The sequence below is a fragment of the Temnothorax curvispinosus genome, unplaced genomic scaffold (assembly GCF_003070985.1).
Source record: "Temnothorax curvispinosus isolate PA1 unplaced genomic scaffold, ASM307098v1 QBEX01014594.1, whole genome shotgun sequence".
NCBI classification, from domain to species: domain Eukaryota; kingdom Metazoa; phylum Arthropoda; class Insecta; order Hymenoptera; family Formicidae; genus Temnothorax; species Temnothorax curvispinosus.
Genome location: NW_020224374.1, coordinates 487,007 through 513,324, shown reverse-complemented (window position 1 = coordinate 513,324; position 26,318 = coordinate 487,007). Strand labels below are relative to the sequence as shown.

Below are 26,318 nucleotides of genomic sequence, written 5' to 3'. Positions count from 1 at the left end.
ATGACGACGCAGCTTTCCGTACTCCGCTTCTTGAAATGACGTTACCGGCGCGCGCTGCATTTCATTCGGCGGTAATTACGTTGCGTGCTGCGCAGCGGAGAATGAAACGCTCGCCCGAGGGAAAAATCCGTTCCACGAGAACGGGAAATATGGAAAAATGTTACGTTGTTACATGTAGCGAATGCGTGGTCGCTCTCGCTAGCGTGAAAAAAAGTAGCGTGTTCGGCCTTTGTGCTCGATCGAATATAGAAAAGACACAATGAACAAAGCGTATTTCGCTAACTTGTAATGAGCACTGACAACGCGCCGTTTGCCCGATCGAAGTTTGACATTAAACACATTTTCAACGTGCAAATATATTATGTTCAATTACGTAATTTATTCTTGCATCCAATAATTAACCATTTGTTTTTATGATTATCAATCCCATAATATATTCCTTCAAAATGACGAGTAATTACTTTAAAACAATATAAATAAAATTTAATTTATTTTACTTATATTTACAAATAAAATACAATGCACAATATACTAGTCAAACAAAGCACAACTTATTAAACTTGCAAATAAGAATTTTTTCCATATAACGCAATGACTCAAGTGATTTCTTTCCGATACAAATAAGAACGTGCCAGAAAATCGCTCCGCGATGAGTCTAGAGCGATTTTCAGCCGCGATAGAGTCTTTTACTAACGTTCTGAAGCTTTCAACTGCATGATGCGCGATCGAGAAATAGCAGTCGACACTTTACGTCGCAGTAGGCTGAAGTTTCTTTATCCTCGATATATTCGGCCGCGCGGCTAAATTTTTTTTCCATTTACTTTCGTGCAACCGTGCGAAAGACGAAACATTCTTTTCTATTACCATCGCGCACCGATAAAAATAAAAGTTTCAGCGGTAACAGTTATGCAGAATATGATGACGATTTAGGAATGTAAGCAGATATAATATTGCAGCTCGCATTATATAGGCATATGTAGAAAAAAAGAAAACTCGGTCACTAAATGTAATTGGTCACGAAGCAATGAATTACCCGCCTGAAAAATATAATTGTTATTCAAAAAAGTCGCTCTATCTGTCATTGAGTGAAATAATCGATGGTTAATCTCGAAGAAATAAACGCTGCAAATTGTTACCGAGTTGATTTCCGGGAAGCGCGATATTTGATTAGCGCGCGGCGCGGCGGTTGTTTACGAGCGAGGATTTTACACGTAATAAACACCGAGGATTCTTACGGGCATCCTGCGGCGAAACCGAAGTTCCTCGTTTCCTGCTCACGCCTCAGGATTCGCCGTTTCCTTCCCCCGTAAAGCCGCGGAAGAAAAAGGAGGAGCTGCTTCCGAATCGTGTCTAGAGTGTAAAAATAGAGTTAGATAAAAACAGAACCGCCGGGCATCGAGCAACTAGAAATTCGCTTTGACCCCGTTGGTCCATCGAGTAACATGCAGCTCGTAGAACGATTTTCTTACGTGATATTTGGGTCACGTGTGACAGATGAGCTAATCTCTCGCTACCCGCGGTAAGAACACGCCTGATGTATTAGAGTAGTCTATAATGCAGTCTTTCCTCTAAGGAAATGCGATCTCGAGAAATAAAAAGAGAGAGAAGCTCGGAGAGAAGCGATAGAAAAAGTTTGTAAAAGTCAGAAGCTTTTGACGACATTGTTCACCGAGAGAAAATTTTTATGGGTCGTTTAAAGCAAAGCAGCAAAATGTCAACAATGTCTTAAAAAATTTGAAAAGATAAGAGCTACATAGCAAGAAAATTAGATAACGAAATAATAATCTACAATAGAACTACCATTTTATACGAAATTATCATACAATCGTGCATTATCAATTCATTCACAGAGTAATATTAAATATTATATTCGAACAATGAAAAATTATCTGAACGCGCGCGTCCACGATTACGAATAACTCGCCGAACATGTGTATCCCGACACGAGGGGGAAAAGAGGAGGAAGGATGGGGGTTAAATGAACGGACGCGTTAACCATGGGTCATGGACGGTGGTTTACACGCGTCCACATGCCCTTGCAAACCGTTCGCGAAATCGCGACATGCACGCGACGCTTTACTGCGAATAGATGTCGCGGGACTGATGAATGCGCGGAAGATTTATGTCGAACTGGCTGTAGAAAATAAAAAGTTGGACAAGGTGTCAAATTTCGATTCAACTTATTCACTCACAAATAATTCGAGTATGTGGTAAAAAAGTGATAACCGAATGGGACAATAAGAATATTCAATGGGGCTGATATAAAGTTACTGATAAAGTGAAAATAATAAATGATTGCCAGTGACGAAGTGGGTGAATAAAAACTCGATAGGTCTCGGCAGTAGCCGTTATCTTCCGCGAAAATGGACCATTACGAAAACACAAATATAAAAAAATTGGATATCCGGAATTTATTCTTATTATGAAGACCTTCTTTCTCAGACGTAAAAAGTTTTCGCGCGGTACAGTTTTTCTTCTTTTGACATTAAAAGCATTCAATAGAAACATCATATTTGTGGAAAGGTGCAGTAAAAATAGAATAAACAGCGCGTTTAGGAGCAGAAGAAATTGAAATTGCCACGGTTTATCTTGGAGCGGCAACATCTCGGAGAATAACTCAATCCGAATGTAAAACAGATGGAGCAACAATGCCGCGGGACAACAGTTTAGAATAATCGATCCCTTCCCAGTCTCCGACTGAGGCACCACCTGAGGATAAAAAAAATCTGACTAACCGTGAGACAGTAAAGACAATACTGCGAAAAAGCTCATTCCGTTGCGGCAGGAAAGCCACGTCGAGAAGTTACTTAAACGTACGAGAAGTTAGGCGCAACGGTTCTCTTACTGCGCTTTCCCGCATTTGCTGCGCTTGTACATCCTCTTACGAAACTTCGAAGCACTCCGTTCGAATTAACGAAACATGTTGCGAGAGTCGAGAGAAAAACTTGCAAAGGAAATCCCGACCGCGTTCTCTCGCCCTCTCTCTCGCTCTCTCTTTTTCTCCCTCATTCTTCCATCTTTCTCCTTCTCTCTTTCTCGGCGCATCCCCAAAGAATTCTACAGCTCGGAAATGTAGTTCAATCCAATGATAGTGCTGTTCCTATCCTGAAAACGCTCCTCAAGTTTCCTCGTTTGACGTTAATATTTAGTCGCTATCGTGGCGGTTAGGAAATTAAAAGGAGATTCAAGTCGCGTCTTGTAAATTAATGAACAGAGAAAGAAGTAGATTTTCGTAGAAATATACTGTTTGCATAAAACCAGAGAACTTGAATATCATCAAACGTAACTCGACTTGGAAAAATACATCCCTCGAGAACCCCAGCTCGAAATTAATAAAATTATTTTAAAAATTGTTAAAACTTGTTCGAGATAGCGAATATATTTTTTGATTGTTTACCATATCTTCTAGAATAAAATTAATAAGTTGAAAGCTTGTCCAATGAGATGATAAATAATATTTAACAAATTTAATTAATTTCATCAATAATTGCAAACATTATTACCTGGGATTTTCCAAAATACCACCAAAAATCATATTTAATTATTCTCTCATATTTTAAAATCACACGTAAAAAATGACGAATAAAATTTCCGATTTTATAACAGCCTCTTATATTATCTGGAAAAAAAAATTCACATCGTTAAATTTTTCAAGTTTTTTTTTTAACATTCAGCAATGTAAACGCAATATTATGAGACATAGAGAGAGCGTATGGTTGTAAATCCTCAAGCGTCCAAAGCTCATGTTGGTTGCAGCGACTATTTCCGGCTATTTAGCGTACAACAAGATCACCTGATCATCGTAGCATTTGCTTACTGGCTTATGTTTACAATCGCACTAGCGAGAGTCGAGATCAAATAGCCATGTTTGTCACTAATATGTGTGATGTGAACACGGATCCGTGTATTCAAAGGGTTGGAATTCAAATCGATCGGAATGATGGTTAACGTTTACATATGATTTTGGTATTTTCTAACGAGAGAAATTAGATTTTATTTCTACTGGTATTTCGACAAATCCTAAATGAGATAATATTTGCAGTCTAAAAAGATTGAAAATAATTACATTAATTAGACGTACAATTTATTATTCTCATTGCACTTTTTGCCTGTTAACTTTTCTCTGAAAAATAGAGTTCTTTTATCGTTAAAAAGTTGTACTCGAAACATAAAAGGAAAATTAACAATACAATCTCTGAGAATACGAGAAAGCGTAAACGACCGAAACGCATCAAAACATATTGAAACAATAAACACGAAAAACATCCAGGAAAAAAAACGATGTATTTACGCTCGAAAATATTTCTCATGCAAAAACCAAATTTGCCGTATAAAACACATCGATCACCCAAAAAAAAATATTCTGCCGATAAGTGGGGAATTCCTCTTAGCAGTTCCTCTAAGCAAAAAATCTTACATGAAGAATATCCTTCTTTAAGTAATACGTATTACTTTATAAATGAGTGGATGCGTAAGCTATAATCAAGAATAAATTCCTCTACAGTAAATTCTACTATTAGCCTCTTAAAATAAGAGGATATGCTAGATATTTGCGGCGCGCGCGTTAAAGTTAAAAGACGATCGTCTTATTAGCTACGCGATGCGTACGCTACCACGAGACGCCCGTGTAGAAAGTTCAGCCCCTTGCACAATGCCAGGCAACAGGCAATAGGAACAGGAAATAATAAAAAATCGTTAATTACAACCTAAAATATTCGAATGTTATGATTTGTTGGCAACAGGCAATAGACACATAATTTCCAACGTGACGGAAACTCCTGTGTCTATTGCCTGTGTCACTGTTTATTCTGCATTTATACATTGATTTTTGATTTTTATTCCCTGTTCCTATTGCCTGTTGCCTGGTATTGTGCAAGGGGCCCTTGCACATTCCTTATTTTAACCTGATGAGGTCCCTATCATTATTTATTAAGGATTCCATAAGAAAGGTTTCCTTATTTTTATCTAATAAGGTCCTTGTAAAGATTTGATAAGGATGTTTTAACTTCATAAATACTTATTTATTAGGGCTAACCGGATAAAGTCCCGATCATTATTTATTAGGGATGCCATAAGAAACGTTTTCTTATTTTTGTCTATTGAGGCCCTTGTAAGGATTTGATAAGAATGTTTTAACGTTTTTTAACTTTATAAACATACTATTTTCATAAATATATTTACGAACACAAAATTTCATAATAAGCCGGCACTGGTTTCTGACATTCACCCGACATTAAGAAATATTATATCATATATCTTATATCCAATTCAAAATTTTATTACTCTTTTTAAACTGAATTTGTTTATTAAGATGATTTTTGGAAAATTATATATTTGCGCTGGTTATGTAGACAATATATAACACTTACATCAAATTAAGAAGTGGTCTACCATGTAAGGCAGTTGGCTCACGATCCAGAGGTCCCGAGTTCGATCCCACCAAGGTAAGTGTTTTTTCCAATACAAGAAAATATTTATAATCATAGACTACATCTTAAGAAACAAATTTAGTTATAAAATAGTAATAAAATTTCAAAATAAATAATTTTTTTTATTTATTTCGGGTGAATATCGGAAATCAATGTCCTCTAATATTAAGAGGACTGCACAATCTTGAATCTAGAGTCTCATGATTAGAGGATATTCCTCTACAGTTTAAAACATCTTCTTAAGGCCCTATTTCAGAGGAAAATCCTCTAGCATGAACCAGAAACCGCTAAACTGCAGAATATTTTTTTTTGGGTGATATTAAAGCATGAGCGTTTCATCCTGCATGGCACAGTGCAATGCTATATTACAAAATTTAAATAATTATTGCTTTATATCATTTTTAATTAGATGATTCCAATTCTTGAAATTAGAGTGGTTTTATAGTACGGCAATAAAAACTAATGTAATATAAACTAATAATGTAAATGACGAAGAGACGAGATTTCTATGCGGCATCCTTTCTCTACGTTTCATCTCCGAGAAAGGGTGAGGCACTAAAGGACAGCCGGCACCAAGGAAAACAGCAGATCGTCCGGGAAAATACACCACGGATTTTCTTATAGGCGATCAGTAATGCTCGCCGAGCCAGTCACGACGAAGAAAAAGGACGTAAACGATATTCGGTCAGGATAAGAAAAGTGCATATGGCATGCACAGAACCGTGAATCATCGAGAAGCCACATGTGCCGACATAAGGATACCCCGAAATGTCCACCGAAAGTTTCAAGAAACGATTAAGAGCCCGAATAGACGAGCGACTTTGTATAGCGCTTCTCTGTAGCCTTAAAGGCTCCTCCTGAGCTCTTTCCCGACATCTTGTGAGATTGTGACGACAGAAGCAAGAAATGTTGAGAATTGACACGTTGAAAATTCTTGCATACTATTTCTAAATAAAAAGGTATTTGCATAAAATAACACTTCAGATTACTTCAGCATACTCTGAAAATACTCCGAGGTTAGGTTAAATCTATCCCTTTTCTTAAAAATGAATGTAATACGAAACCTAGTCATGCGCCTGCGCATAAACCTGCATCGTATCACATTCGTTTTACAGTTGCTTAAGGGGGTCGTCTGGTCAAGAGGCTGTTTTTTGGGGGGAATTTTTTGTAAGGAATCATAAGAATACACTTTTTTGAAACTTTTACATCATATTTATTGATATTTGAAGAGTATTTAGAAATTTTTCCAAGTTGATATATGGCCAAGAATCCGCTGTAGAGCGTCCCGAAGACAACTGTGTAAAAAAACGGTACCCACGATTCCGGATCTCCAGTTCATTCTAAAAAAAAAAAAAAGAAATCCTCTTAATCTGTGGATGTGTGGCTATCGTGTGAACTAGAACCAAATAAAAATATTGAAATTTTAGTTTTTGCCAACGTTTTGAAAAAAGTTCATAATGAAACTATTTTTCAAAACGTTGGCAAAAATTGAAATTTTAATATTTTTATTTGGTTAGTTCACACGATAGCCACACATCCACAGATTAAGAGGAATTTAATTTTTTTTTTTTAGGATGAACTGGAGATCCGGAATCGTGGGTACCGTTTTTTTTACACAGCTGTCGTCGGGGCGCTCTACAGCGGATTCTTGGCCATATATCAACTCGGAAAAATTTCTAAATACTCTTCAAATATCAATAAATATGATGTAAAAATTTCAAAAAAGTGTATTCTTATGATTCCGTACAAAAAATTCTTCCCCAAAAGCAGCCTCTTGACCAGACGACCCCCTTAATAACTGTCAAAGAAAAGGGATGCAGCTCGGAGTATTTTTGAAATGATGCTGAAGAGTGATCTGTAGTGTTATTTTAAGCTAATATCTTTTTACTTTGAAATACTATGCAAGAATATTTAATTGTCATTTCTCGCTTCTGACGTCACATTCCAATATGACCGCGGCGAGTAGCCAGGAGCCTTAATACCGAGTGTTTAATAACGATCGACGAACAATCGCGGTTTATCGCCGTGCAATCAATCATGCCAGACTGGAGTCACGGCTTCTCGGCAACATAAGTGGTGGGGATAGAGTCGGGGTAGGCTGACTGGGCGTACCGAACTGTGATTTTATAATTTATAGTTACTAATCAAGATATCGGAGAAGCGGCGGTCCCATCAGATATCACTATCACTAAGTGTGCGTAACCTTATGTAATAAAAAAATGGGCAGAGGATTATAAATTGTAAAAATATTTTCTAGGCTCTAGAGAGAGAGAGAGAGAGAGAGAGAGAGAGAGAGAGGGGGGGGGGAAAGAGAGAGAGAGAAAGAGAGAGGGAGAGAGAGAGAGAGAGAGGGAGAAAGAGAAAGAGAAAGAAAAAGAGAAAGAAAGAGAGTCTATCCATTTCCGAGCCTATCCACTTCAAGACAGTAGATTATAATATATTATAATATATGTATTAGTTCAATTGTATTATACTTTTATATTCTTACAATCTTTAATGTTTTAATTTTTTCTGTAATAACTGTAGGAATAAATAATATATTTTCAATAAAAATATTTCATGAAATTAAGTAATACAGAACACTACCGTTACATTAATTATAATTTTAAATAACAATTTTGATATAATATCTAATAATTGTTAGAAAAATACTGTTCGTGTGATTCTTTTATCATTTCTCATTTCTCATACATAAGTATATCTTATTTGTTTGTAATATAATTTTACAAATCCATTGCTTCGACATTGAAATAAAAAAATAACTTACCGGCCGATGCGCAACAGCAAAGTTGTAAGTTGTAACCCTGCGTTAATCTGTAACGTATAAATATTTTTACATTAAAGCAGTGTCCAAGATAATCAATACTACAAGTAAATAATTATATCGCGCCCATGAAAATTTTAAAACATTATTTTAACAGATATTTGATTTTAAAATGTTAATGCAAGAAACAATCGCGGCCGTCGGCACCGCAATCGGCTGCATATTTCCACATTAGGTAACTCGTTCGCATAATTAATCTGCGAAAAATCGTGCAAGTAATATTACGATCTAGTGCGAATGAGAGACACGAGAGAAACGTTCGCGACGTAATATCTCTTCTCGTATAGGCCGGAGATCAAACTCCGAAATTGCGAAATTGCGCCGGAGTTAAACCTCGAACGAGTAATGAGTATCACGTGATGGGCAAATCAAATCGCGCTTGAGAAAGTGACGAAATGCGCCATAGGATTGACAGAATAGCAAAATAATAAATAATAACAATTACCCCACGGTTGCCCCGCTATCGCACGACGCCTCCCAGGCCCCTTTCTCTTATCTTCGGTCCTCCTTCTTTATCGACTCTCCGTCGGCGCACTCACTTATGCCCCCCTCATGGCTCCCTCGACGTTCACGAAAATCGAGGCTATCGTCACTTATGATCACGCGACACTTTCGACATTTTGCACGGCAGTACTACCGGTATTAATCTCGGAACGTACATTGTTACACGACGACGGAAAAATTACGTCAAAGAAGCTACGAACGAAGCTATACGATCTGCTCGACATCCGTCGATCCGTGATGTCCCGCAGGTAAACGATAACATAGTGGAGAGAATTTCGTAAATCGCGTGGTCAACTTCACTCACCAGGAGCAACCGTCGCGAAGGCGCTACACTTGCTGCTTGTCAAGCGATTTTAGTTAACTGCCGTTAAATCATCGATTTATGAACAATGCACTGTGTCTATCACCCACGATCGCCAGATATCGAAACACGATTAAATACGAAGTTAAATGTACGGCGTTAATAGACTGCTAATAGTAATCGCTAATTAAATTTGCGTCGCGGCGTCACTCGTATTAAGGTCCGCTATCTCGTATTCTTTATCCGTGTTCCGAAAACAACAGCAACTTCATTTGGAAGCCGCGCGACACGACGTCAAATTGGCGGTTGAGAAAAACAAGACCGATTATCCGAAAGAATATAATGGAAAGTCGTCACTATTATCGAGTGCAATATACCTCAGTATCCGTATAAATTCCGCGCAGCACATGTATTAAATGATTATTCGATATATCACAGTTTTTCGTAATCTGAACCACCGCGCCGGCGCGCTACGATTCGAGAGCAGTGTTTCCAAAACGGGGCCGCGGCGCCGCGACAATCTGAGTGGTAGGGACATAGTGGAAGTAGGGTGACTAAGGGTACGATCCACTTGGCGCTCCAAACGCTCTTAGAAACATTTCATCCTTGTTATTTATCAAATGTTAAACAAGGACAAAATGATGCTCTGAAGCGTTTAAGCGTCTAGTGGATCGCACCCTTAGTCACCCTACTCCCACTATGTCCCCATCACTCAAGTTGTCGCGGCGCCGCGGCCCCCTTCTGGCAACACTGCCCTCGGATCGTAGCGCGGAGTAATACACGTATCGCTGGGACCGGCAGTTCAGATTACGGAAAACTGTGATATATCGAATGTTCATTTAATACATGTGCGGAATTTGTACAGATACCAAGGTATATCTCATTCGATAATACTGACTTTCGATTACATTCTTTCGGATAATCAGTCTCGCTTTTCTCAACCGACAACTTGACTCGCGTCTCGCGTCGCGTGGCTTCCAAATGCCAGTTGCCGTCGTTTTCGGAACACCGATAGAAGATACGAGCGGACCCTAAATCGACTGTTTAATTAGCAATCATAATCTCTATTACCGTCGTACGTTTTACTTGATATTCAATCGTGTTTTAATATTTGGTGATATTTGGTGATCGTGGTGATAGAGATAGACACAAATGTGAGTGTTCATAAATCGGTGATTTCATTGCAGTTAACCAAAATCGTTTGATAAGCAGTAAGTGTAGCGTCCTCGCGACAGTTGCTCCTGGCGAGTGAAGTTGGCCGCGCGACTTATGAAATTCTCTCCGCCATGTAGCGTCTATCTGCGGGATATTACGGGCCAACGAACGTCGAGCGGATCGTATAGCTTCGTTCGTCGCTACTCCGACGTAATTCTTCCGTCACCGTGTAACGCGACGGGATGTACGCGCCGCGTCACGAGATTAATACCAGAGTACTGTGCAAAGTGTCGAAAGTGTCGCGCAATCATAAGCGACGATATCGTCGATTTTCGCGCGTGAACGTCGTCGCTCGCCACCGCATCGTGAATGAGTGTGCCACCGCATCGTGAATTGTTTCTAGATTTTAAAATCAGATGTTAAATCTGATGATATCTGATGTTAAAATAATGTTTTAAAAATTTGAGAGATGCGATATAATTAATTATTTACTTGAAGTATTGATTATTTCGGACACGGTTTTAAAATGTAAAAATATTTATACGTTACAGATCAACGCAGGATTACAACTCCGCTGTTGCGCATCGGCCGTAAGTTATTTTTTTATTTCAATGTCGAGGCAATGGATTTGTAAAATTATATTACAAACGTAAATAAAAAATGTATGTATAAGAATTTTTGGTACTTGTCTGTTATCGGCAAAATCAACCATTGCCGAGACTTTCTCTTATGCATACGAGTAGGATGCGCACGATCGTACATACTTGTCACTTGCATTATGCAGACTATATGTTTATGGGTTTACGCTCGCGCATGTGAACGTCATGTTCAAACATAAGTCGCGTGCTTAATACGCAAACCACGCATATATGCGCACCATACTACATATTTACACATTCGTCGGTGATATATCGATACTTATATATTATACCGATATATATATCGTTAGGACGTGCGAGAGCGCGAGTGTCTGCGCCGGCACATAACTTCCTTGGCCAAAGATAAACTACGGAACGCTATCAACATACCGACGCTCATACGTCCATTATTAAACCGATACATAGTTTCAGTACCTATGCCAGATACATTAACATCATGCATTATATATTTACACGGTGCAACGCACCGTTTATTAATGCACGGGAATGAACGTAATCGCATACGCGATTTATACCTGTTCATCGAATACGACACCTCGTGATATTTATTGCGTTCATTATAATATTCTCGTGCGAATAAATCCCCAATTTCTAACGATCCATCGCATGCGGGCGCATCGAAAATAATTATTCCTCACGGTACGTGGAACTGTCGCGTAAGCTTGTTGCAGTCTAAAATCTCTATCGCAAAAGTCGCGGCAATAATATATTTCACAGCGAAGCACATTTGCGCGATAAAGCCGCATTCTCGGCATCATGTCTTCACGTATGTATCACCGAAGATAAGTCACGTTAAAGATAAACGCATGTGTTTGTGTGTGTGTGTGTGTGTGCGTGTGCGTGTGCGTGTGTGTGTGTGTGTGTGTGTGTGCGGGCATGTGTCTGGTCTTGTCTCAGCTTTCGGAAGAATTCAACACGTGTGGCTTTCATGGTCGAGGAACACCGGAAAGCAACTGGTGCAGAAGAAGGATACGACAGATGGTAAACGAGTTTCGTTTGAAAAAATTCTCGTACCCTCTGAAATGGTAATACTGTGTTTATTAATGTATTTGTACAAGACCGGGATATCCGTATTATGATTCAAAATTAACTAAAATACGGAACAGAAATTACTTTTCTATAACTTCTCAAAATTTATTTATTTATTATTAGATTATTGTTATTATTATTTTATTAATCAAACACATTCTATATTTAACAAGCTGTGTGCAAACTTTATTCTTTGATCGCGCGTCAGTCTTTATCAATCACTGAATAAATTATTCAGATATAATTATTCTAAATTATTATCCAAAGATAAAGCTGCTCTGATTTAATAAATATAATTCTTAAATTTTAGAATAAATACAATTTTATTTATTCTAAAATTTTAAAATTATATTTATTAATGCCATAAGAGATAAAACTTATCTATTACTTTCTCAATAACTTTTAAATATATTTTGCAACAGGATGTAAATACGCAGGTATTATAAAGAAAACTAAATTTATTAAAAATTGAATTAATATTCGATCTATATATATAAAATTATAAAAGAATTACATATAAAATACGAATTTTTTACATAACTGTGGGAACACGCGCAACATAAAAATCGCATTATATCTCGTACAAACGCACGTTTTGCGAGGAGTAAAGATTTCATTCGTCATGATCGCTTTCCGCAGAAAGAGCAGCGTCCAACCGCATCATCAGTATCAACAGCGCGTGCACTTTGCCGGTTGACGTCTTGCGCTAGCAAGCATCCGTATAAGAAAGTAACAGCCGGCATACGAACCGCGACCGAAGAAAAACGCCATCGCGTTCGTCGCGACGAGGAAGAGAGTGGCGACCGACAGTCTGCGAAGCCACCGGTAAGCCGATATAAGCAGAGTCAATTTCCAGCGAGTGTTCGAGCGGCAGGAAAGGATTTTCCTTGCGCGACGACGAAATAGTTATTTGTGTAACAAGTGAGGTAAGATGAAAATTCCCGGGTGCGGAGTTTACGCACGAGCCGAAGGCGAGTGCGGTAACCGCATCTGGGAATTTTCATCTTTACACACGGCTTACACTCCCTATTTTATGTTGCAAGTGCCTGGAAAGTGGTCTATCATGCACGCGTAGCGTGCGTAATGGGGCACTTTCCATGCACGTGTTGCATAAAGGCAATATTCCGCTTCAGGAGCGTACGATCGCGTCGGGGTTGGGAGGACAAGTTACGTCGGTAGGTGGGTAGATATAGGTAGGTAGAAAATCGCGGGGTTGATGTGAACGATGACGGGGAACGGGGAGAGAGACGAACGCAAGCGGCACAGAAAGCACTACCTTTGTTCTCCGGGACTTATCTAGATACTTTTCAATAAAGTTACTTGGCACCCGCCGCGCTTCACCGCCATCAAAACTTCGCCATCGGAGAAAACGACGGCCGCCCTCCGAGTATAACGAGCAGCGATCGTTTTCGCGCGAGATCCTGCCGCTATCGACGCTCTCTTCTCTCGTCGGGAAATATTTTTCGAAAACGGCGTGGAAAAGCTCGATGGTGGATCGTTGGTGCAAACGAGCGAACAGAGGCGCGATTTAGTATTCCGCCAGTATTCAGAAGGCAGAATGCGGCGCGTGACTCAGGCGAGAGAACGAGCGGCGTCGCGTCGTGTGCGGTTTCTCAAACAACGGCGCGGCTATGCTGAATATTTAAAGATTTAATCCTGCACGACGGAAGTCCCGCGAGTGGCACCTGCGTTTCCAATAGACGCGAACAAAACTTCGCAACTCAACGTCTGCGAGAAGGCGTTCGACGTCGTGCCGATATGAGAAAGCATCGAGTCATGATTTTCGTGAATTCCAAGGAATCAGTATATCTATATATTACCGTTACCTTCGAAGTACACAGTCGCTAATTAACCTCTTGACTACCGATGACGCAAATTCTCGTCATTTTAGACTTCGCGTTCAGTGATGCAAAAATGCATTTTCTCATCATGAAATATTTTATTATATTAGAGCCGCTAGATGATTTTATCACTAAAATAATATGTAAAAAAAATTTTCGAGATGTGGCACTTTAAAGGACTGGAACTTTTGAAATATTGGTCGTAGCGCTATAAAACCTATAGGGAACTCTAGAACTCATCGAAATCTTTCTAAATCTACCATAAAAAATTGATTTTAAAAAAATGGGGAAATTTTTTGTTCAACTTTGGCATCGATTTTTGGGCTTATTTTAACAAAACTTTTTCTAAAACCTATAGAGAACTCTAGAACTCATCAAAATCTATCAGGAACTACCATAAAAAATTCATTTTTTCAAAGATAAGGGGCGCCGTGAAGTTAACCCCCCCATTTATTAAATAATGTTTTCGTCACTTTAAATTACGGAACTCTCTCTAAAAACTATAGAGAACTCTAGCTGGAAAATCCAGAACTCTCGAGAGAACTCTAATAAATTTTTCCGAATTTTGAAAAAAAGGAGCTTCACAGAAATCCATAACTCAGAATATCACCAAATTCCGTTGATAATACTGGCACATAAAGACGCATTTACAGTAAGAAAGGCAAGTTTCTACAATAGATTTAAATTGGCAAAAAGCCTAGTGTCAAGTTTGCCCCGGTCTCCCCTATTCAAATAGTTTTATAATAAAAATTGTTAAAAGTTTATGAAAACAATTTTATTTGACTTGAAATTCGTCATCAGCACCATAAAAAATCCCTCTATATAAACATTCATTAATATTCGAGTACCTTTTGGTATTTTTGGTATTTTAGGACCACTCGAGAAAAATGGTGTGGCACTCAAGGGGTTAAGAAAGCACGCCTACAAGTGTTAAGAAAACATGCATTTCGGCGATTTTTTGTGGAAAAACTTGTAAACTTTATTTAATAAATGTTTTCTTGCTAAAAAAAATACATTTTTTAGAAATAGGAAGAATTTTTTAGTAAAAAAGTAATAAAGAATATAAAAGATGTAGTTAATCTTCCGTAAACACTTTTTTTTGAAACGTTTTGTGACCTCTAAGAAAGTGTTAACGGAAGATTGACTATCTTTTATATTCTTCATTATTTTTAGATAAAAAAATTCTTACTATTTCTAAAAAATGTATTTTTACAGACACAAACATCGATACAGGCATTATAAAATTCTTTCAATTAAAATTAAGAAATTTTTAATTTCGTCCATACTCTTCCTCCATTAAACATATATGCATTTCACGACGGATCCCAGTTAATATTCAAAAGTGAGAGAAAACTTGTGTAGCCACTCCAACGGATTAGCTCTCGCAGATAAAGGTACGGAAATTGTATGGAACATTGAGAGGAGCAACGGATTTTATGTTTATTCGACGCGATGTGTTACAAACGGACGGTAAGCTGCGCGCGGACGAGCAACTCGTCTGTGTTTTGTAACAAAACGCGTACGCCGCAAATTCCAAAGTTCGCTGATGAAAACATGTTTATTCGCATCTCTGATTTTAAGCATTGCATCGCGCGACATCTTGACCGTTGTCGTTGTCGATTACGCATTCGTATACAAACGTGTATTTTGTTACATTGCTTTAACATCGGCGCGGCAGCCGACACACGTTGTAACTGCAGCACAAATCGTCCTACGCTAAAAATGTAAGCTCTTAATCCCCATATTTGTCTACAAATGGAGACATATTTATATATACATCGGCCGAGCTATTTTTCCGTCAAAATATTTATAACAATGTGCAAATACCGAGTCACACATCATATTTTCCACGGCTTAATGAATGGATACGTGAGAACATTAATCAAAGAAAATGCATATCGCGTATCATATCAAGCGCGAACGCTTTACAAGAGGAAAGATCCCTCTTAATGAAATTTAATTTATCGTTGAAAGTCACCTTAAAGTGAGAATAATTAAAGCATAATGCGCTCTCATCGAAAACGCTTTGTCTTGCGAGTAATTTGTCTTCCAGAGATATATACATAATATATAAAAAAAGAACTATGTCTATTACACGAAATATCTTAATGACAAATTATATCTCAAAAACAATTAATGACCAATGTCTTCTTCGTCGCTAAAGTTTCAATGCTAAAAATTAACTTTCGTGCGTCACAATAACGTATTTCGTAAAAATTATTATTCGACAAAAATTTTAATTTTTAGTGCTTTCGATGTTTGCACTCTAAAGGCGAATTTACACACGCAATGATTAGTGGCGCCAATCGACTAACGTCAGTAAAAATGCAAGTGTAAACACTTGATACAAACTGGCGCTAGTAATGTGGCGTTTACCGGCGGTTATTGGCCAAAGCATATAACCTCAAAATTTGAGGTTATATGCTTGCTGTCATTTACTGTGAGTTTAATAAATGTTAAATATTTTCCATATTATACATCAATCACTGTGTAAACACTTGTGATTTTACCAGTCGGTTTCTGGCGCCAATGAATGCCAGTCAGTTGGCGCCACTAATCATTGCGTGTGTAAACTCACCTTAACATTGTTCATATTTTATTCCGCCTAATCATATGACAATTTATGTTTCTCAATAAAATTCCAAGTGCCCCGTAATCTATAGATGCAGTAACTGAGCGCATATTATTTATAAAGCATTTTATCACTGTGCTGCAATGACGCTATAAAATAACACTAGCGCTGCCCCGCCCAGAGAGCATTTTCCGTGAGAGCTCGTTGCAAAAAGAATTGCCGTCGTAGCGTGGGCTCGCGTAAAGTCCCGCTTAATCGCAAAACGGCTCGTCGAAATCTAATCTATTGTCAAAGATAGCCCCGATATTAGAATATCGGGCGGCACATGGTTCGTGCTCGTGCGCTTCATATTTTTCTCGCGACACGCGGCTGTGCAACGTTGAATATTTAAAAATTCTAATCAGAAAGGCGCGCGTATCTTCCCGTGTTTCCAGTATCGATTAACGCGCGCTCGACGGCGGTCGACGGAAGAGAGAGAAAGGAATAATGGCGTCGCATAGTCGTTTCGGTTTTCAGCCGCGATGAAAATTCGAGCGCCTTCCCCTACAGCTATGATGAAGGAAGCAAAACGAAGAACAAGGGGAGGAAGAGAAAGAGAAAGAGAAAGAGAGAGAGAGAAACGTGACGATGACGGTAAGCGAAAGAGGAATACGGCAACACATTTGCACCGAGTTACAGATTCGATGCGTCGCATTCTAACGCGAATCCACAATACTGTTGCGGCAACTCGGAAATAACCCTCCGCGATTTTTCAGCTTCCGTGGACATCTCAATCTATATGGAAATAGTATTGTTATTTAGTTTTTACCCTCTTTCATTTACCTACATCACGGCATGCGAGCCTGCACCGACCGTCGCTGTTTATCTGTTATCATTTATCCGTGCATCAGCAGCTAACAGCGCATTATCACGGCTCGTTTTATCAAGCCTCATAATGAGGTTCGTGTAAATGTGGTTAATACTATCAACGTCGACACCAGAAACGGGAAAATTCCAGAAGAATAAACGCGCAACATTGCCTCAAATTCGTCACGTTTTTTTTTTCTCGGAAAAATCCTTGCAAGGATTGTAACCTTGTAAGGATAAAAAAAAATATCTCACTTTTTCGCAAAATTCTTTTATATAAAAAATTATAAGCGAATGTAAATTTACAAGCTAATAGCTTTTATATTGTGTGCCACAACATTTCCCTTAAAACTTCAATCTGCCAGCTGCAATGCGCAGATATGCACTTTCCTCCGCAGCGTGTCGACGGGAATTCGATTAATATTTACAGTTTGCACGATACGTATGCGTGTAGCCTTTACGGTATGACAGGCTAAAATAACTCACTGTTCGTCGTTTGATATTGGAGAAAATTCCGCGTGGTACTTCAGAAAAGTGCATTTCGATGTTTTTCGTATCCCAGTAAGAGATCCCTCACGTAACGCCGGGCGGTCGCTCGCAGTCTCGTAAAGATACATCCTCGGGACTTGTAACGCTGGCCTTATTTGCCTACATTTACATCCGAGTTAAGGGTAACGACTACGCCGCACTATGGTACCGCCATAGGATCAAAGTCTCGCTCTCGTTACGCCTCCTCGTTTCAATCGTTTAAGCTGCCGGGTATAATTTAAAAAAAATTATGACGCGCTCTGAATCCGTTTTGATAAATTTTAACTTAAAAAAAAGAAAGATTTTTCCATCTAGTAAGATTTGCTTTGATATTCGTATCTTTACTCGCATGCTGAGTCTGTATATATAATATATGCCATTAAAGCATTAAAAGCATTATTACTACAAATTTTGATTATCAACATTATATAAAAAGATCCAGTAAGAAATGTATACAATACTAATATTAATAATTATTTAATATTAATTATAAATATAAATATGATCGCTGATTGTTTTAATTTTTAATGTGACATAAAAAAAGTAGCAAGAGTAATTTCGTATCTACATTGTGTAAAATATCGTATGACTAAAAGTATGAAGACTAGGTCAAATTTAAAAGTCCCTCGGTGAACGATATACAAGCTTTCCGTCTAATATATCCTGTGAAGGATGAGACGTCTCGACGACGCCGAAACGCCCATGTACGGAACCCACGCGACAACGCAATGCGCGCACATATATATGCACGTAGCGTTTAGGTGTATCGCCGTTCAACGTGCATATATGGACGCGTCTGGAGAGAGAGCAATAACACTGAATGCGGTGCATACTTGAATGCATCGATGCTAACATAATAAGCGGACATATCTGCCAAGCGTATGCCGCTATGCGTCAACTATTAGGGTCATTTTATGCGATACGATGCAACACGCAGCCTCCTTTACGATCTGTCTAAAAAAGGAAATAGAATTATACACCCGTCATATATATCACGTATGCCGTGCGAAGCAATGAAGGAAGAGAGCTGGATCCGTACGGTATGCGCCATAATTTGTAATTAAGTGATTCTATAAGTTCATACGTTAGTTGCGATTGTCAAGTAAAAGGCGTGTGCGCATTTCAGACGCTCGACGCTCTCTTCGTCCATCGAGCAACGTGTTTGTTACGATAACGTTTAAAAATTTGTTTAGCGAATATATTTGTTCGGGTTGATTCACCTCCGGTATGATAATCGCTAAGAGCGAGCCGCGTAAATTCGCCTTAACGGCTGCTCTATGCACCCACGTTCTCATTCAGCGGTCGGTCCCGCAGTGTGCTTATGCTTATAGCGCATAGCGACGCGGCAGCCGAGCTATTCCATGCTGGCCTAGGCGCTGGCTAAGCACTTCTGTACATACCGAATACATCAGCGGGGAAGGATACCCCGTATAACGCACCCCCGGAGAGAACGGCGGCATCGGGTGTGGGTAGAAGGAGCGAAATATTCGGGAAACGGATATCGGACAGAAACGGCGATGTGCAGTAGGTAGTCGACAATGGCGCGCGAGCGCGTGCACGTATCGAATGGCAGGAAAGAAGGGGGCAGACACGTCGGCGGAATGCTTAAATCGCGGGGAGATCGCGAGAGCAAAAAGCCGAAATGATTGATGCATCAGAGACCACGGGTGTCTGTCGAGATATTCGGTTTTTTTTTCTCTCCTTTTTTTTCTTCTTTTTTACACGACGCAAGCTTCTTCTGGATTTTTTAAGGAGGTTGAAGCGATCCAGTTGAGTCAATTGACGGTTTAGAAAAAAGTTTTTTATTAGGTCATTAAAAAATCTGTATTAGGTATCATTTTATTCTCCATACGCTGCTATTGCATAAAACGTATAGTAAAAGTATCATATTATGCATCTTTATATTTTAATTAGCTAAAAACGAAACACTTTTTTGCCAATGCCAACTTGAAAACTTGTAGTATTGCTAATTATTTCAATATAAAAATGGCATGAATATATGTTTTGCCGTTGATAGAATGAAATAATGATTCTTACTGGTAGCTCCCTTGACAATTATATAAGCTATCGATTTTTTAATAACTTTCCGTCGATTATATTAAATACGATTGAAACTTGGCAACGTTTCACTTTTATGGGGTTGGTAGCAGTACTCGCCTCTGTGTTGAACCACGTGGAGCCACGTAACGGCAGTTGCTAAACGTAAACATGCCGGTGAATTTTCTGTTATTCTGGGGCTGCGTTCGGGAAGACGCTATTAGTGCTATTTGCTTATTTTATCCTTGTTTTACACCTGATGAGCGATAAAGATAGAATGATGCAATAGCGCTAATAGCACGCTTCCCGAACGCACCTTGGATAAGGTTAGGTGCCCGCGTTTTGGCTATACCCAAATCCTGTCGGTATGTGCACGTTTTTGGTTCTCTTCCGTGCTGTGTCTACTATTTTGTGGTAATGTCAACGATTTTAGGGTTCTCTTTTATGTTATGTTCACAATTTTTTGGTTTTCTTCCGTTAGATTCATGATTTTTTGGTTTTATTTCCAAAGAGAATAAAAAAATCGTGGACATAGCACGGAAGAGAACCACAAAAATGTGCACATACCGACAGGATTCGGGTACAGCCGAAACGCGGGCGACGCTGCGTTGCCACATCTACCTACTCGCGAACTATCAACTGCTATTTCAGTCTAATTTCGATCGCTTTAACTTGTAATATATTTGTTATTAGATGGTGAATACGTGTTTTCTTGCGTTCTAAATGTTCGCATTAATTTACTGTACGCGTAGGCACGTTTTTTGAGCGTTTATATAGACTAGATATTAAAGAAAATTGGGATCAATCATCGCCGTCAACGCTTTCTCCATCTAACCCCATGTAAAACGACGCATTTTTGGAAATTAATATCTCAGCTTCTGGATGGTCAATAAATCTGAAATAATTCTCACACATGCGGTAGATCCTATACTATCATATATATTTTTTACAAACTAAAATCTAGAGTTGACCAAACTGCTTCAACCTCCTTAAAACCTGACGATCTCAACGAAATTTTTATTCACGCGGATAAACCTCAGTGATTCTCTTCGATGTAGACACTTCTTAGTGTTAAGCATTTTTTTGAATATCAAGCATTTTTTATCTCATCGTATTTACATGATATAATGTTTATACTCTTACTCCGAAGCCGATTTACTTTTACGACATATTGCGGTATAAAAGAAAACAGAATAAAATTTCTTTTTATTGGAGCATTTAGTATGTAATTTAACAGAGACACGTGCAATATTCCAGGAAGCATACTCCGCCTGGAGGTTTCTGCACATAGCGAATCATTGGTGTAGCCGCGGAATACTAAGCCATATACAAAGAGAATAGGAGGCGGCATTCGTGTGAGCGCGAGGCTGGAATTGCACATCGCGTTTGAAATCACCGCGAGAACCGAGCGAATGAAAGAGAAACCAAACGAAAGCGAATCAAATAGAAAGCATGAATTCTACACACAGAAAAATATAAACTACCTGCAAGTTAATATTACTTGATTCAAGTATTTGATAAGTTCATATATGAGCAAATCTACCATAAAGTCGTCATAAGTATCACATTTACTCAAAACATATTCTAGATCTTAGCAAGTTTAGTACTTGAAACAAGAATATTAAATTAATACGAATATTTTGTTTACTTACAATATAGAGTCCACGGAAGAGAAGCATATACTTCAATAAAGATATTACATTTTCTTGAGAGAAGTTTATCCGTTATTTGAATCAAGTAAAAATTTTATTCATCTAGAATAATCGTTTACTTCAAAAAAGAATTAATTTGTATTCTTGATGATTACAATTAATATTATTTTTATTTTTTTAATTTTCTTTAATTCTTTAGTTCCTAAGTGGAATGTAGGTTAGGAGGTTTTCGTGCGCGGTGCGGAGGGGTAGTACTTACAGTTTAGAATATAAAAATTCCTGTCCTCAGGTGGACTTGAACCAGGTTCCTCGTGGTTATGAGTCTGACACTTTATCACTATGCCACATCTCTGATTATATTCTTAGTGTTGCAGTATCTAGTTTTCACAGAAGTAATTTATTGATTTCAAGTATTTCATATTCTTACTTAAAGAATCAGTAAATATTCAAATCAAGCTTATATGGCTTCTTAGATAAAGTTTACAGAATATACTTGAAATTAATGAATCACTTCTGTCAAAACTAGATACTGCAGCACTAAAAATATAATCAGAGATGTGGCCTAGTGATAAAGTATCAGACTCATAACCACGAGGAACCGGGTTCAAGTCCACCTGATGACAGGAATTTCAATATTCTAAAATTCTAAACTGTATCCCTCCGGACCGCGCACGAAAACCTCCTAACCTAGAAGAATGTCGTTCTACAGCCAAGTATTTCATATTCTTACCTAAAAAATCAGTAAATATTCAAATCAAGTTTATGTTGCTTTTCTTAGATAAAGTTTCGGAATATACTTGAAAGAAGAATAAATTCTTCTTTTAAGCACATGATGATAAGCTTTTCTAATACTTATGATGAGTATATTAAGAAACTAATATTAAGAAAATATTCTTTGTTAAAGAAAACTGTTACTCAAACCAAATAAAATAAAATGAGTAATTGCTTTTCTTGGCTATAGAACGATATTTTTCTGTGTGTAGCGTAAGGAAAAAATGCGCACCCGTAAATATCATTTCAATCTGCAATAATTAAAAATTTTAATATTCATAAAATCTCGCGATATTATGTTTAATTTGATCTATTCTTGCTTTTCCATATTGATTTCCAAGGTATATTCGATTGAGGAAAGATTGATTTACATAAATACAATCACGGATAATTATATATCGGTAAAATCGATCAGGAGTAAAACCGAGCAGCAATTTTTTTCATCATGTTTCGATCTCTTTGATACTTTCCCTCTCTAATTGCATATGACGTACGTACATCGCTGTGCGTATCAAGCCCGGTGTAACTTTTTACCCCAGATTCTCACAACAGAGACGGGATAAAAAAAGAGCGACACGAGTGTGAGGGCGAAGGAGGTAGGATACAGACTGGGGTTCGATGTGTTCGTAAACGTCATGGGCAGCACGCTTCCGGAAGCGATAAATATGCCGTCACGGGGCACACACGCGTACACGCGCTTCTTTGGTCGTGACGGCGGCGGTCGACGCGACGTGTGCTCCTCTCGCATAAAGGATAGGGCAGAGATAATTACGGCGCGAAGGGGATCTCCCGCGGAAGAAGAGAATATATATGCGCGTGTGCAAGGGGGAGGAGGACCGTTCTATAGGAAATGCGCACGTCGCTGTTGCAACGTTTCATCCTCACGAATCGCCGGATGTCAGGACTCTAGACGCGACGCCGACGGCGAGACTGCGCGACAGCCGAAGAACCGCGGGAAATTTCCCGACACGAACGAATTTTACAATAGAACAGGATTAACGTGCATAGGATTTTCTGACAATGGCCGGACTAAAGAAGAGCCAAATGTCTCGCAATTTACATAAGTATATATTTTCAAGTCCTCGTTGGATCCAAAAATCAGAAAATTAGAAGCGTATTGCTTAATTTATTTAAGTGGAAAATTAACATAAACGAATTAAAATTGTTCCATTTTACGAAATAAATCAACCTCGAAGTAATACTGACTGAATTGCATGTAAAAAATCTCGACGTTGACTGTATTCGAGTTTATCCGACTATAAACACGGCGGATTTTGTATCGCGCGTGATTATGGCGACCTCCTTCACCTTCGCCGCGACGAACGAAGAGAGATGCAGATAAGTGCGAAGGGTTAATTACCGAACGTCCGAGAGCGGTCAAGCAGGTCGCTCTCTCGGCCAATTCCGCAACCGCGTGGCGCGCACATCGCCGTCGTCGTTAATTCCACAACGGAATTAACGGAATCGTCGGAAGGGAGGAAACGGAATAATCTCGGCAATGGCGGCAACGTGCGCCACGCGAGATAAAGACCGGATCCTTTCTCGTCAGCAGCAAATACGGCGGGGAACCCTCTACGGTGATTAAGCCCTGTCCGAAAGTACAACGGCGAGAGCCCGTCGGGCTGTTTCGTCAGGGGTAGTAGGCAGGCAGACGAGGGAGCGAGGGGAGAAGAAGGGCGGGGGAGAATTGGTGGAAGAGGGCAGAGACCTCGGGAATGGGGAAAACCGAAATATCGACGATAGCCGCCACCGTTCCCCCGACGTGTGTATAAATGGTGGAAATGCGTGCTACCTTCTCCCCCCTCCCTCCCCGCTCTCCTCGCCCCTTCACGCCATTCTCTTGCTCCTGGCTATTCTTCCATCTTTCTCTCTCTCTCTCTCTCTCTCTCTTCTTTTCTCCCGTCTCTTCTATCTCTTCACCTACACTTCTTCAACCCTGCTGCCATTCTCTCAGAAAGACACGGCCATTTCCATCGGCGCGTTTCCATATTCTCACTCGATGGTCCCTGCCGCGGCTGTCGATATTCGTGCTTCGTTTTTCACGATACATAAACACGTTAATATCGAATCTTGTAATTTCTGAATTGAGATTGTTTTATTTCCACGCCGGCTCAACGTGGATCGAAGAAATTATTGATAATTGTGTTAATCTTGGTTCCACATGTACGTCATTTCACCCCATCCCTCGAGTTTCGCTTATTTTCACGCTGGTTTAATGCAGTTAGAAGAAATTGTTTGCTAACTGCATTAATTTCGCTTTTCTACGTGCTGCCTCCCTCACTTTGTTACATGCTAACATCGGTAATTTACGATGAGGAACAGGAAGCACCAGGGAGCTTATTTAAATGATATTGGATCGTAGAAATTTTGCATTGCGCACCGACGTGCGCAAATTGTGGAAATATGAATACCTACCTACGGCGTCATCCTTGCGCGGCGATCTCTCCTCCCTATGTGAAAGACACGGTCTTTCTCCGGCTATCGTCTTTCCCTACGTTCTCTTCCCAACGACCCTTCCAATGTTCCAGGCACTCTTTATCGATTTTTGAATTCACCCGCACGGAATATCCTATAAACGGGTACATAGTAATCCACGACCCGAGCTCAAACACCGTGAATAATATCTTAATGCTCGGACATCTTCCGCGGAGCATGTTCGAAAATGCCTTTTACGATCTCATATAAGGTGTATGTTAGAACCGTTACATGAAAATAGCTAAACCATTGCGATCCAATTTCGCGATTTTCCTTTTTTCGTCTGTCTAATCGAAAAAATGTATAACTTGCTTCTAATATCCATTTAGTTTCTCGTGCTGAAATTCAATACATGTAGACATTAAGGCTGTTATTGGTCCTTATTTTTCTAAATTAAAAAAAAATGGCAAATAATTATTGAACAGTTACAACGCATGTATTGAAAAAACTTTAAATCGTATAGTGATTAAATTAACAATAACGTCGAACTAAAAACTTAATCAATTCCTTTAAAAAGTCAAACTTCTCTTTTATTATGCTGAAAAAGATTTTCCTCAGAGTTTGGCGAGGGAACAAACAAAAAACCGATTTTCACTGTTTCGAAAATCGTTCCCCGGCATGTAGCGAATGCGCTACTTTCCTTCCGCTACGATATCCTTTATTTCTCGTTTGCTTCCTTGCTTCGCTCCCAATATTTCGCTCGAGTGTGCCCTCCCGATATTCCCGGCGCCCTTTATCGATTTTCGAGCGCTCGCCTTGCTCTATCTTCGCTACCGCCTCGCTTCTATCGATTTTCGTGTTTACGTGCGCGACGCGCCGCGAACTGTAAATCCGCGTGTATCATGATCCACGATCTAAGAACACGATAAATCTTATTACGTGTTCCGGGACTTCGTTTCTGTCTTTTATCGCGCCGTAGTAGCGTGCACTTTCCGCCTCGCGTCGAGGGCCTTGGCCCATCCAAGAATGCTTTTGTGTATCATTGTTGTGTGCGAAGATCGTATCGCACTCGCTTTTATTTTCCCATTTTCTTCTTCATCTTTGCAATCGCCACTTCACCAAACACCGAAACGGTTCCCCCCGAGACAGCGATTTTAAACTCTATTCTCGTAGTAAATTCGGTGATGATAAATGTGGATTTTCTTTCTTTGGAATTATGATCATATTATTCTATAGGAATATAAGACTAATTAAATAATAGTCCAACAACTAATTAAATTAGAACATCTATTGATAATTCTATATTCTGAGACACGTAAATATGAATATGAATATAAAAATACTTTTAAAACTGATATAAAATCAATAGTTTCCTTTTATAATATAGCTGCTTATCAGGACTAATTCTATTCGCTTTTATCTTGCAATTAATTTTTCCGGGTCGTCTTAACAATATTTCTCTCAACGACTTTATCGATTTTAACATATTACCTAGAATGCTGGAAATTCATCGTGAGCCCGTGATCCAACATGGCGGCACGCGATAAATCATGCTACACGCGATTTTTTATTTCTATCTTTATCGCGTGCCAATTCCTTGTGCAGCCGCCGTTGCTTTGTAAATCATCACTCGGTTTGCGCGCCCCTATCCATATTCGGACACGCTCTTATTCTGATATCTCTTTTCTCCTCCATTAAATACCTTTACATCAAACCGCGATCGAACTATAAGTCTTCTCAAGCTAATTTAATCAA

General features: G+C 39.1%; 1 long non-coding RNA gene across 1 annotated transcript in view; it reads right to left on the bottom strand.

Annotated features, from left to right (window-relative positions):
* Positions 1-26,318, bottom strand: part of LOC112464831 — a 59,724-nt gene that overhangs the window by 18,097 nt on the left and 15,309 nt on the right. The window contains exon 2 of the long non-coding RNA XR_003041956.1: positions 8,197-8,243. This is a non-coding gene — a long non-coding RNA (uncharacterized LOC112464831). The remainder of the gene's footprint in view (positions 1-8,196; positions 8,244-26,318) is intronic.